The following is a 14,581-nucleotide window of genomic DNA, read 5'->3' as shown; positions in this document are numbered from 1 at the left end:
GACTGATCGCACTGACGCTGCCTACACTGATACTTTTCGACTTTGGTTCATTCATAGCAAAGAGAAGACAGCTTTCATGGAATATTGATTGGGATGACCATGAGTAATCCTTCCAGCTCCTTGCACCTGGTTTGAGTTGTATCTATAGTGGACAACAAGTTGCCATTCAGTAAAGTGACAGTAAGTTTGGTAGCTGTCAGGTTCATGCCACACTTGTCTTCCCTTTCACAATAGTTACTACACACTTGTCGCAAGCTGCAGAGAAAGACAAGGGCTGGCAAATATCAGTGACAGCAGGAGTACTGCTGGGATCTGTTTGGGATTATTGTTAATACAGTCATTTGCAAGTGTTTGTGTGGGCTGCACCTTCGAAATAAATCGTGAAGTTGTGAAGGCCACAGGCAAGAGGACTAAAACACTGTTTTTGGGTTGGGTGGGGAAATCATTTGAGCACTTTTTAAGCCAAAAGCTTAGTCATTGTTCAGCTGTTTACCTCAGTAGCTCACACAATATCCCATCTGCTCCTGCCTTTCAGTAGTGCCAATGCCTATCCTTGACAGATAGATGGCATGCCGCTAATGGCAGACTCAGAGCCAGGTACCCAAGCATTGGTACCCAAGAGTTTTAGTCCTCTTGTCTGTTGTCTCAATCAGTAAGCAACTCCACTGATGCTAATATCTTCCAACTTATAAAAATGGTAACTGATAGTCAGCAGATCAAACAATTTAGCTCATTATGAGGAACATTGAGTTCAGTAAAGTGGTAATGCAATTATTTCGGGCTCTACTTGAAGTTCCAGACAATAATAGAGTTCTAAAGAACATTAACCATAGGGCCATAGCAAAAATGGTGAAAAGCTACAATGATTAGAATAAACATCTGAAATGTAAGCTAGAGTTGAGCCTTGCAGATTGATAAGACTTTTCCTTTGTTTTATACAAGAATATAAGATGCTGAGATACATCCTAAGATGTGCTGGGACACATCATCAGTGATGTACCTTTCAACATCAGACACCCTTACCCAGGTGACCCAGCCAGGGCTGATCGGGCTCTGGCTTGTGTTCCAACATCCATGGTTCACACCTCTCGATCTACAGCCATCTGGAGGCTCACTCAGCAGCATCTGTGACACTCCTGATGGCTCTTTTATTTGCGGTTCCCATAATGTCAGGGAGAGAGTAGGTTCTAGCACAGCAAGCAGCCAGCAAAACTTCTACACCCCACCTCTCCATGCTCGCATCATGCCCTCCACCCGTGTCTGGCACTGCTCTACCCACTCGTAGTATTTGGCCTTCTTGCGCTCAAATGCCTCCTCAATCCGGTCTTCCCAAAGGGACTGTTAGTTCTGCCATGACTGCCTGCTTCAAGGTTTCTGACAGAATGACCATTTCAGACCTCAGTGATGTTGATGTGATGAAGTCAGGGAGCTTCAATTGCTTGCCAAGATTGACTTTCAGTTGCCAGACACTGTGGCGAGTAAGCCAGCTGGTGATCAGGGTTAGAAAGATTTGTACATTCTTAGCATTCATTGTGTAAATGAAATTCACAGAAAATTAAGAATTAATGAAGAACAAATTTGACACTAAAGGTAAAAATCAAGCTCTTATGACACTATAACAAATATTGCATTTCAAAGAGAAAAGATCATGTTACTCTAGGAATAACATTTCCTCAGAAAAATACCAAGTTGATAACATCAGATTCAGACAAGTTTGCTCTGATTTCTGAGCAGGAATGTGTTTAGCTAGGTTTGTAATTAACCTACTCCTGAAATAATTAATAGCTAGGTTGGGCAAACCTTATGAGTCACTCAAATTTTTGAATGATAGTGGGAAATTACTTAAGGTTGCTCTAAAGGAATAGCAAATACGTGGATAGCTTTATCACATAAGAATAAAATTACACAATAGCATATCATATTCAGCAGTTTGCCTTAAGGTTTCTATCTCTGCTATCTCTATTTTTTCCTTTTCAAGGTTCGTTTGAAGACTCTGACCTGGAGTTACGCTCTGACTTTGGTTCTTTGTGGGACTGGGACTCACTCTCAGGGCCTCACGACCGGCCACTTTTTGATATCCCAAGGATATGGCCTGAAAGGCGAGCGTGCCTTCAGGCTTCCAGATTTTCGTGGCTCTGGAGATGTGTTGATTCCAGGCCAGTGCCCCTGACTGAAGCGTTGCTGGAGAACACGGAACATAGGGAGCAGCAGGTTAGCTGCCGTGGGCTGTGTCTCTAGAGGGCTGTGCCTTGGGGCCGACTCTCTGGGTGCAGAGCTCAGAAAAAGGGATGAAACAGATTTTTAACATCGTAAATCAATAAGCTATTTGTTATGTATCCCCCTCATTATCTTGTTGCTGTTTGTGTGTGGGAGGGGGGAGCTGGGGGGGGCGCTTTGGGTTTCTAACATTTAACTGTCATTTATTCTTTAAGGCACTCCTGTTTTCATGGATGTTTGCGAAGAAAAAGAATTTCAGCATGTATATTATATACGTTTCTGACATTAAATGTACCTATTGAATGATATACAAGAAAACTTCAGTGCAAAATTCTGCATTGCAAAATCCATTATTTGGGTATAACGGACATCTGATTGCTTCCAGTTTGCCCCCCAATACTCATATGCCTTTGTGGTGCAAATACCACCCCCTCATGAAGTAGCTAGAGCAATGCACTCACTTGCTATAACTTACGAGCATTTTGTACTTCCAGAGTTCATGAAAGGTGCTAAAGTCTACAAGAAGTGTTATGGTAGATACAAAAAGGAATTCAAGCTTCCAGACACTGGTGGTCATTCTACTCGGGAATTCGAGCCGACTGTGGGAAGAACAGATGACAAATTGCTATAAGAGAAATAATGAGGAGGAACACAGCTCAAAGCAGGAGGCAACATCTGTCCAGGCAGCTCAGAGTTACAGCAAGAACAATACTTGGGTTGTTTACTTATTGTTTAAGTCACAGCAGCTGTCATGACCACACACAATGTCAAAATAGAAGAGATCCGAGAATGGTTGTGCCCTGAAATGGAAAAATCTACAAAAAAGCATGGATACAGCCCAGTCCATCATGGCAAAGCCCTCCCCATAATTGAACACATTTACAAGGAGTACTGCCACAAGAAAACAGCATCCATCATCCAGGTCATGCTCTCTTCTCACTTATTTAGCATTATCACGGAAAAGGATAGAATCAGAGAGGACAGGAAAATTTTTAAATGGGGAAGGGCAAATTATGAGGCTATAAGGATAGAACTTGTGGGTGTGAATTGGGATGATGTTTTTGCAGGGAAATGTACTATGGACATGTGGTCAATATTTAGAGATCTCTTGCAGGATGTTAGGGATAAATTTGTCCCAGTGAGGAAGATAAAGAATGGTAGCGTGAAGGAACCATGGGTGACAAGTGAGGTGGAAAATCTAGTCAGGTGGAAGAAGGCAGCATACATGAGGTTTAGGAAGTAAGGATCAGATGGGTCTATTAAGGAATATAGAGAAGCAAGAAAGGAGCTTAAGGGGCTGAGAAGAGCAAGAAGGGGGCATATAACCATATAACAGGTTATAAGGGGGTATGAGAAGGCCTTGGTGAGTAGGGAAAAGGAAAACCCCAAGACATTCTTCAATTATGTAAAGAAAAAAAGGATGACAGGAGTGAAGGTAGGACCGATTAGAGATAAAGGTGGGAAGATGTGCCTGGAGGCTGTGGAAGTGAGCGAGGTCCTCAATGAATACTTCTCTTTGGTATTCACCAATGCGAGGGAACTTGATGATGGTGAGGACAATATGAGTGAGGTTGATGTTCTGGAGCATGTTGATATTAAGGGAGAGGAGGTGTTGGAGTTGTTAAAATACATTAGGACAGATAAGTCCCCGGGGCCTGACAGAATATTCCCCAGGCTGCTCCACGAGGCGAGGGAAGAGATTGCTGAGCCTCTGGCTAGGATCTTTTTGTCCTCGTTGTCCATGGGAATGGTACTGGAGGATTGGAAGGAGGCGAATGTGGTCCCCTTGTTCAAAAAAGGTACTAGGGATAGTCCGGGTAATTATAGACCAGTGAGCCTTACATCTGTGGTGGGAAAGCTGTTGGAAAAGATTCTTAGAGATAGGATCTATAGGCATTTAGAGAATCATGGTCTGATCAGGGACAGTCAGTATGGCTTTGTGAAGGGCAGATCGTGTCTAACAAGCCTGATAGGGTTCTTTGAGGAGGTGACCAGGCATATAGATGAGGGTAGTGCAGTGGATGTGATATATATGGATTTTAGTAAGGCATTTGACAAGGTTCCACATGGTAGGCTTATTCAAAAAGTCAGAAGGCATGGGATCCAGGGAAGTTTGGCCAGGTGGATTCAGAATTGGCTTGCCTGCAGAAGGCAGAGGGTCATGGTGGAGGGAATACATTCAGATTGGAGGATTGTGACTAGTGGTGTCCCACAAGGATCTGTTCTGGGACCTCTACTTTTCGTGATTTTTATTAACGACCTGGATGTGGAAGTAGAAGGGTGGGTTGGCAAGTTTGCAGATGACACAAAGGTTGGTGGTGTTGTAGATAGTGTAGAACACTGTCAAAGATTGCAGAGAGACATTGATAGGATGCAGAAGTGGGCTGAGAAGTGGCAGATGGAGCTCAACCCAGAGAAGTGTGAGGTGGTACACTTTGGAAGGACAAACTCCAAGGCAGAGTACAAAGTAAATGGCAGGATACTTGGTATTGTGGAGGAGCAGAGGGATCTGGGGGTACATCTCCACAGATCCCTGAAAGTTGCCTCACAGGTAGATAGGGTAGTTAAGAAAGCTTATGGGGTGTTAGCCTTCATAAGTCGAGGGATAGAGTTTAAGAGTCGCGAGGTAATGATGCAGCTCTATAAAACTCTGGTTAGGACGTACTTGGAGTACTGTGTCCAGTTCTGGTCACCTCACTATAGGAAGGACGTGGAAGCATTGGAAAGGGTACAGAGGAGATTTACCAAGATGCTGCCTGGTTTAGAGAGTATGCATTATGATCAGAGATTAAGGGAGCTAGGGCTTTACTCTTTGGAGAGGAGGATGATGAAAGGAGACATGATAGAGGTGTACAAGATAATAAGAGGAATAGATAGCCAGTGCCTCTTCCCCAAGGCACCACTGCTCAATACAAGAGGACATGGCTTTAAGGTAAGGGGTGGGAAGTTCAGGGGGGATATTAGAGGAAGGTTTTTTACTCAGAGAGTGGTTGGTGCGTGGAATGCACTGCCTGAGTCAATGGTGGAGGCAGATACACTAGTGAAGTTTAAGAGACTACTAGACAGGTATATGGAGGAATCTAAGGTGGGGGCTTATATGGGAGGCAGGGTTTGAGGGTCGGCACAACATTGTGGGCCGAAGGGCCTGTACTGTGCTGTACTATTCTATGTTCTATACCATCAGGCAGGAGATACAGGAGCCTTAGATCCTACACCACCAGGTTCAGAAACAGTAATTACCCTACAACCATCAAGCTCCTGCACCAACGTGGATAATTTTGCTCATTTCAAAGCTGGACTGACTCTACAACCTATGGACTCACTTTCAAGGATGTTGCAATTAATCATAGTCATAGTAGTCATAGTCATACTTTATTGATTCCAGGGGGAAATTGGTTTTCGTTACAGTTGCACCATAAATAATAAATAGTAATAGAACCCTAAATGGTTAAATAGTAATATGTAAATTATGCCAGTAAATTATGAAATAAGTCCAGGACCAACCTATCGGCACAGGGTGTCTGACCCTCCAAGGAGGAGTTGTAAAGTTTGATGGCCACAGGCAGGAATGACTTCCTATGACGCTCTGTGCTGCATCTTGGAGAAATGAGTCTCTGGCTGAATGTACTCCTGTGCCCACCCAGTACATTATGTAGTGGATGGGAGACATTGACCAAGATGGCATGCAACTTAGCATCCTCTTTTCAGACACCACCGTGAGAGAGTCCAGTTCCATCCCCACAACATCACTGGCCTTATGAATGAGTTTGTTGATTCTGTTGGTGTCTGCTACCCGCAGCCTGCTACCCCAGCACACAACAGCAAACATGATAGCACTGGCCACCACAGACTCGTAGAACATCTGCAGCATTGTCCGGCAGATGTTAAAGGACCTCAGTCTCCTCAGGAAATAGAGACGGCTCTGACCCTTCTTGTAGACAGCCTTAGTGTTCTTTGACCAGTCCAGTTTATTGTCAATACGTATCCCCAGGTATTTGTAATCCTCCACCATGTCCACACTGACCCCCTGGATGAAAACAGGGGTTACCGGTGCCTTAGCTCTCCTCAGGTCTACCACCAGCTCCTTAGTCTTTTTCACATTAAGCTGCAGATAAATCTGCTCACACCATGTGACAAAGTTTCCTACAGTAGCCCTGTACTCGACCTCATCTCCCTTGCTGATGCATCCAACTATGGCAGAGTCATCAGAAAATTTCTGAAGATGACAAGACTCTGTGCAGTAGTTGAAGTCCGATGTGTAAATGGTGAAGGGAAAGGGAGACAAGACAGTCTCCTGTGGAGCCCCAGTGCTGCTGATCACTCTGTCGGACACACAGCGGCAGAAGCACACGTACTGTGGTCTGCCAGTCAGGTAATCAAGAATCCATGACACCAGGGAAGCATCCACCTGCATTGCTGTCAGCTTCTCCCCCAGCAGAGCAGGGCGGATGGTGTTGAAGGCACTGGAGAAGTCAAAAAACATGACCCTCACAGTGCTCACTGGCTTGTCCAGGTGGGCGTCGACATGGTTCAGTAGGTAGACAATGGCATCCTCAACTCCTAGTCGGGGCTGGTAGGCGAACTGGAGGGGATCTAAATGTGGCCTGACCATAGGCTGGAGCAGCTCCAGAACAAGTCTGTCCAGGGTCTTCGTGATGTAGGAGGTCAATGCCACCGGTCTGTAGTCATTGAGGCTGCTGGGGATGAGGCAGGACGTCTTCCACAGTACAGGAACCCTCCGGAGCCTCAGGCTCAGGTTGAATACATGGTGAAGTACTCCACATAGCTGAGGGGCACAGGCTTTGAGCACCCTGGTACTGACACCATCCGGTCCTGCAGCCTTGCTTGGGTTGAGACGTTTCAGCTGTCTTCTCACCTGTTCAGCCGTGAAGCTCACCATGGTGGTTTTGTGTGGGGGAGGGGTATAGTCATGAGAGCAGGGTGGGGGACTGTGAGGAGGGGTAGGAGGGGAGAGTGGAATATGTGTTGGTTGGGGGCCGACAACAGATGGCTCATGTGGGGGATGGGCAGGGGTCACAATGTCAAATTCATGTTCTCAGTACTATTTTTAATTTATTATTTGCATCATTTGCTCTCTTTTGCATATGGGGTGTTTGTCAGTCTTTGTATGTATAGTTTTTCATAATTTGATTGCATTTCTTTAATTCCCTGTAAGAAAATGAATCTCAAAGTAGCATATGGTAATATGATAGTATATGGCCTGCAAGAAAATGAATCTCAAGGCAGAATATGGTAATATACTGTATATGTACTTTGATAAAAGATCTTTGACCAGCAGCCAGTGTTGGAGTGGACATAGTCAGAGTGGTGATCTTGAGGTTTTAGCTCTTTGAGATTGCAGCGAAGAGAGGCTTCCGTCAGAGAAAGCAAAAGGAAAGAAAAGCTCAAGTTTTTTCATTCTCTTCTTTATATCTGTTCAACTAGGACAGTAGAAATATCAGGTAGGATAGTGGAATGTTCACCTTGCGAGATGTGGGAAGGCAGGGAGACCTCCAGTGTCTCTGATGACTACAACTGCAAGAAGTGCATCCAGCTAGAGCTTCTAACAATTCGCATTAAGGAGTTGGAGCCGGAACTAGATGAACTCCGCATCACTTTGGATACTGTCGGGGTGGGGGAGAGGAGAATTACCTAAATGAGGCAAGTCACTGGTTGAGTTTCTGGCACTGAGTCTGTCTCCGACTCAGAAGGGAAGTGGGAGAAGGGGCACGCTGTGGTAACAGAGATTCATTAGTTAGGGGAACGGACATGAGGTTCTGTGGGCGAGAAAGATTCCCAGAAGGTATGTTGCTTCCCAGGTGCCAGGGTCCGGGATATCTGGGATGGAGTTCTCAGCATTCTTAATTAGAGGCAGAAATTGTGGTCCATGTAAGTACCAATGACATTGGTAGGGTGTTCAGGGAGTTAGATGCCAAGATAAAGGACAGGAGCACCGTGGTTGAGATCTCAGGATCGCTAACAATGCCAGGTGCTACGAGGCCAGAACCAGGAAGATTATGCAGTTTAATATGTGGCTAGAGGGAATAAGATGTTTGAATCATTCAACTCTCTTCCAGGGATGGTTTGCACTTGAACTGGAAGGGAACTACTATACTAGTGGGAAGGTTTGCACGGTGGGGTGTAAACTAGAGTTTCAGAGGAATGACAGCCAGTGTGCCAGATCAGTTAGTGGAGAGGTTGTGAAGGCAAATGTTGGTAAGACCTCAAAGTTTGGAATCAAAAGGTTGAGCAAGCATGGTGTAACTAGTGTCCTGAGCTGCATATATTTGGAAGTCAGTAGTATAGGAAAGGTGGATAGCGGTGTTGAAGATGAGGTAGCTGGTTCAAAAACAGAGACAGTGTATAGTGAGGAGAGGCTGTTGATAGGGCAAAATTGTAGTCAACAGTATGAGTTGCAACATAAAGGCAGACATAAGACAAAAAGGGTGAATACGAGACTGAAGGTGTTGTATTTGAATGTGCACAGTACACGGAATAAGGTAGATGAACTTGCAGCAGAGTTAAAATTTGGCAGATATGATGATGTGAGCATCACTAAAACATGGCTGAGAGAAGATTATAGCTGGGAGCTTAATATCCAAGGATACACATTGTATCAGAAGTACAAGCAAGAAAGCAGAGGGGGCAGTGCTGTTCTATTGGTAAAAAATGAGGTGAGATAGGGTCAGAAGGTGTTGAATCATTGTTGGTAGTTGGTTGGTTAAGGAACTGCAAAGGTAAAAAGACCCTGATGGGAGTTGAATAGACCCCCAAACACTAGTAAGGATGTGGCCTACAAATTACAATGGGAGATAGAAAATGCATGCCAAAAGGGCAACATTACAATAGTCATGGGGGATTTCAATATACAAGTAGATCAGAAAAATCAGATTGGCGCTGGATTCCAGGAGGGGTAATTTCTCAACTGCATACGAGATGGATTTCAGAGCAGCTTATGGCTGTGTCCACTAGAAGATCAGATATTCTTGATTGGGTGTTGTGTAATGAACCAGAATTGATCAGAGAGCTTAAGGTAAAAGAACCCTTTGGAGGAAGTAGTCACAATATGGTCGAATTCACCCTGAAATTTGAGAATAAGTTAAAGTCAAACTTATCAGTATTACAGTGGAGTAAATGGAATTACAGAGGCAAAAGAGAGGAGTTGGTCAGAATTGACTGGAAAACCACACACTGGCAGCAATGATGGCACAGCAGCACTGGCTGGAATTTCTGGAAGCAATTTAGCACAGGATATATACTGTACATCCCAAAGAGGAATAAATATTCTAAAGGAAAGATGACATAACCATGGTTAACAAGAGAAGTCAAAGCCAACGTAAAAGTCAAAGAAAGGGCATATAATAGAGCAAAAATTAGTGGGAAGTTAAGAGGATTGGGAAGCTTTTAAAGCCAACAGAAGGCATCTAAACAAGTCATAAAGGTAAAGATGGAATAAAAAGTAAATTAAATAATAATATTAAAGAAGATACCAAAACTTTCTTCAGATACATAAAGTGTAAAAGAGAGGCGAGAGTGGATATCTGGCCACTGGAAAACGATGCTGGAAAGGTAGTAATGAGGGACAAGAAAATGGCGGAAAAACTGAATAAATCTTCATTGTGGAAGACACGAGCAGTATGGTGGAAGTTCCAGGTGTCGGGTGGCATGAAGTGTGTGAAGTGACCATAACTAGGGAGAAGGTTCTTGGGAAACTGAAATATCTGAAGGTAGATAAGCCACCTGGACCAAATGGTATACAGCAGGGTTCTGAAAGTGGTGACTGAAGGGATTGTGGGGGCATTAATGATCTTTCAAGAATCACTAGATTCTGGAATGGTTCTGGAAGACTGGAAAATTGCAAAATGCCACTCCACTCTTCAAGAAGGGAGAGGCAGAAGAAAGGAAACTATAGGCCAGTTAGTCTGACCTCAGTGGTTAATAAGATGTTGGAGTCAATAAAGGATGAGGTCTCAGGGTACTTAAAGGCGCATGATAAAATAGGCCAAAGTCAGCATGGTTTCCTCAAGGGAAAATCTTGCATGACAAATCTGTTGGAATTCTTTGAAGAAATAACAAGCAGGATAGTCAAAGGAAAATCAATTAATGTTGTGTACTTGGATTTTCAGAAGGCTTTTGACAAGGTGCCACACAAGGCTGCTTAACAAGCTATGAGCCCATGTTATTACAGGAAAGATTCTAGCATGGATAAAACAGTGGCTGATTGTCAAGAGGCAGAGTGGGAATAAAGGGGGCCTTTTCTTGTTGGTTGCCAGTGACTACTGGTGTTCCACATGTGATCTTTGCTGAGAGTGGTTGCCTTTATGTTATATGTCAATGATTTGGATGATCAAATTCTTTGCAGACAATATAAAGATAGGTGGAGGTGAGGTAGGCTGCTTTGCGAAAGTAGAGAGGCTACAGAAGGACATAGATTAGGAGAATGGGCAAAGAAATAACAGATGGAATACAGTGTCAGGAAGTGTATGGCCATGCACTTTGGTGGAAGGAATGAAAGGGTTGACTAGTTTCTAAATGGAGAGAAAATACAAACAAAAACCTGAGGTTCAGGATTCCCTGAAGGTTAATTTGCAGGTTGAGTCTGTTGTGAAGAAAGCAAATGTAATGCTAGCATTCGTTTCAGGAGTAGAATATAAAAACAGGGATGTAACTTTGTGTCTTTATAAAGCAGTTATGAGGCCTCTCGGAGCATTGTGAGCAGATTTGGGCCTCTTACCTTGGAAAGGATGTGCTGAAACTGGAGAGGGTTCAAAGAAGGTTCACAAAAAGGATTCCAGGATTGAATGGCTTGTCTTACGAAGAGCATTTGATGGTTCTGGGTCCGACCTCGCAGGAATTCCGAAGAGCAAGGGGAGACCTCATTGAAACCTACCTAATGGGAAAAGGCCTTGATAGAGTGGATGTGGAGAGGATGTTCCTATGGTTGGAGAAGACGTTTCTATGGTGGGAGAGTCTAAGACCAGAGGACACAGCCTCAGAACAGAGGGGCGTCTTTTTAGAATGGAGATGAGGAGGAATGTATTTAGGAACATAGAAACATAGAAAATAGGTGCAAGAGTAGGCCATTCGGCCCTTCAAGCCTGCACCACCATTCAGTATGATCATGGCTGATCATCCTACTCAGAACCCTGTACCTGCCTTCTCTCCATACCCCCTGATCCCTTTAGCTACAACGGCCATATCTAACTCCCTCTTAAATATAGCCAATGAACTGGCCTCAACTGTTTCCTGTGGCAGAGAATTCCACAGATTCACCACTCTCTGTGTGAAGAAGTTTTTCCTCATCTCAGTCTTAAAAGGCTTCCCCTTTATCCTCAAACTGTGACCCCTCATTCTGGACTTCCCCAACATCGGGAACAATCTTCCTGCATCTAGCCTGTCCAATCCCTTTAGAATTTTATACGTTTCAATAAGATCCCCCCTCAATCTTCTAAATTCCAGCGAGCACAAGCCCAGTTGATCCAGTCTTTCATCATATGAAAGTCCTGCCATCCCAGGAATCAATCTGGTGAAGCTTCTTTGTACTCTCTCTATGGCAAAAATGTCTTTCCTCAGATTAGGGGACCAAAACTGCACACAATACTCCAGGTCTGGTCTCACCAAGGCCTAGTACAACTGCAGTAGTACCTCCCTGCTCCTGTACTCGAATCCTCCTGCTATGAATGCCAGCATACCATTCGCCTTTTTCACCGCTTGCTGTACCTGCATGCCCATTTTCAATGACTAGTGTATAATGACACCCAGGTCTCGTTGCACCTCCCCTTTTCCTAATCAGCCACCATTCAGATAATAATGTTTTCCTGTTCTTGCCACCAAAGTGGATAACCTCACGTTTATCCACATTAAATTGCATCTGCCATGAACTTGCCCACTCACCTAACCTATCCAAGTCACCCTGCATCCTCTTAGCATCCTCCTCACAGCCAACACTGCTGCCCAGCTTCATGTCATCCACAAACTTAGAGATGCTGCATTTAATTCCCTCGTCTGTCAGTAATATATATTGTAAACAACTGGGGTCCCAGCACTGAGCCTTGCGGTACCCCACTAGTCACTGCCTGCCATTCTGAAAAGGTCCCGTTTATTCCCACTCTTTGCTTCCTGTCTGCCAACCAATTCTCTATCCACATCAATACCATGTGCTTTAAGTTTGCACACTAATCTCCTGTGTGGGACCTTGTCAAAAGCCTTTTGAAAATCCAAATATACCACATCCACTGGTTCTCCCCTATCCACTCTATTAGTTACATAGAACCATAGAAACGACAGCACAGAAACAGGCTTTTTGGCCCTTCTTGGCTGTGCTGAACCATTTTCTGCCTAGTCCCACTAACCTGCACACGGACCATATCCCTCCATACACCTCCCATCCATGTATCTGTCCAATTTATTCTTAAATGTTAAAAAAGAACCCGCATTTACCACCTTGTCTGGCAGCTCATTCCATACTCCCACCACTCTCTGTGTGAAGAAGCCCCCCCCCAATGTTCCCTTTAAACTTTTCCCCCCTCACCCTTAACCCATGTCCTCTGGTTTTTTTCTCCCCTTGCCTCAGTGGAAAAAGTCTGCTTGCATTCACTCTATCAATACCCATCATAATTTTATTTACCTCTATCAAATCTCACCTCATTCTTCTACGCTCCAGGAAATAAAGTCCTAACCTATTCAACCTTTCTCTGCAACTGAGTTTCTCAAGTCCCGGCAACATCCTTGTAAACCTTCTCTGCACTCTTTCAACCTTATTTATATCCTTCCTGTAATTTGGTGACCAAAACTGAACACAATACTCCAGATTCGGCCTCACCAATGCCTTATACAACCTCATCATAACATTCCAGCTCTTATACTCAATACTTTGATTAATAAAGGCCAATGTACCAAAAGCTCTCTTTACGACCCTATCTACCTGTGACGCCACTTTTAGGGAATTTTGTATCTGTATTCCCAGATCCCTCTGTTCCACTGCACTCCTCAGTGCCTTACCATTAACCCTGTATGTTCTACCTTGGTTTGTTCTTCCAACATGCAATACCTCATACTTGTCTGTATTAAACTCCATCTGCCATTTTTCCAGCTGGTCCAAGTCCCTCTGCAGGCTCTGAAAACCTTCCTCACTGTCTACTACACTTCCAATCTTTGTATCATCAGCAAATTTGCTGATCCAATTTACCACATTATCATCCAGATCATTGATATAGATGACAAATAACAATGGACCCAGCACTGATCCCTGTGGCACGCCACTAGTCACAGGCCTCCACTCGGAGAAGCAATTCTCTACTAACACTCTTTGGCTTCTTCCATTGAGCCAATGTCTAATCCAATTTACCACCTCTCCATGTATACCTAGTGACTGAATTTTCCTAACCTCCCATGCGGGACCTTGTCAAAGGCCTTACTGAAGTCCACGTAGACAATATCCACTGCCTTCCCTTCATCCACTTTCCTGGTAACCTCCTCGAAAAACTCCAATAGATTGGTCAAACATGACCTACCACGCACAAAGCCATGTTGACTCTCCCTAATAAGTCCCTGTCTATCCAAATGCTTGTAGATTCTGTCTTTTAGTACTCCCTCCAATAACTTACCTACTACCAATGTTAAACTTACTGGCCTATAATTTCCCGGATTACTTTTCGATCCTTTTTTAAACAGCGGAACAACACGAGCCACTCTCCAATCCTCTGGCACCTCACCTGTAGACAGCGACATTTTAAATATTTCTGCCAGGGCCCCTGCAATCTCAACATCCTCAAAAAATTCTATGAGAATCTTCAGACATGATTTTCCTTTCACAAATTCATGCTGACTTTGTCCAATGATCTTACCGCTTTCCAAATGTGTTTTCACATCCTTGATAACTGACTCTAGCATTTTTCCCACCACCAATGTTAGGCTAACCAGTCTATAATTCCCCGGTTTCTCTCTCCCTCCTGTTTTAAAAAGCAGGGTTACATTAGCCACCCTCCAATCCTCAGGAACTAATCCAGAATCTAAAGAGTTTTGAAAAATTATCACTAATGCATCCACTATTTCTTGGGCTACTTCCTTAAGCACTCTGGGATGCAGACCATCTGGCCCTGGGGATTTAACTGCCTTTAATCCCTTCAATTTACCTAACACCTTTAGCCAGAGAGTGGTGAATCTGTGGAATTCATTGTCACAGGCAACTGTGGAGGCCAAGTCTCTATGTATATTTAAGGCAGAGATTGATAGATTCTGGATTGGTCGGGGCATGAAGAGATACATGAAGGAGATTGGGGCCAAGGGCAAAATTGAATCAGCAATGATGAAATGGCTGAGCAGACTTGAAGGGCTAAATAGCCTAATTCTGCCCCTATATCTT

Source organism: Mobula hypostoma, chromosome 9 (genome assembly GCF_963921235.1).
Source record: "Mobula hypostoma chromosome 9, sMobHyp1.1, whole genome shotgun sequence".
NCBI classification, from domain to species: Eukaryota; Metazoa; Chordata; class Chondrichthyes; order Myliobatiformes; family Myliobatidae; genus Mobula; species Mobula hypostoma.
This window is presented reverse-complemented; position numbering follows the sequence as displayed.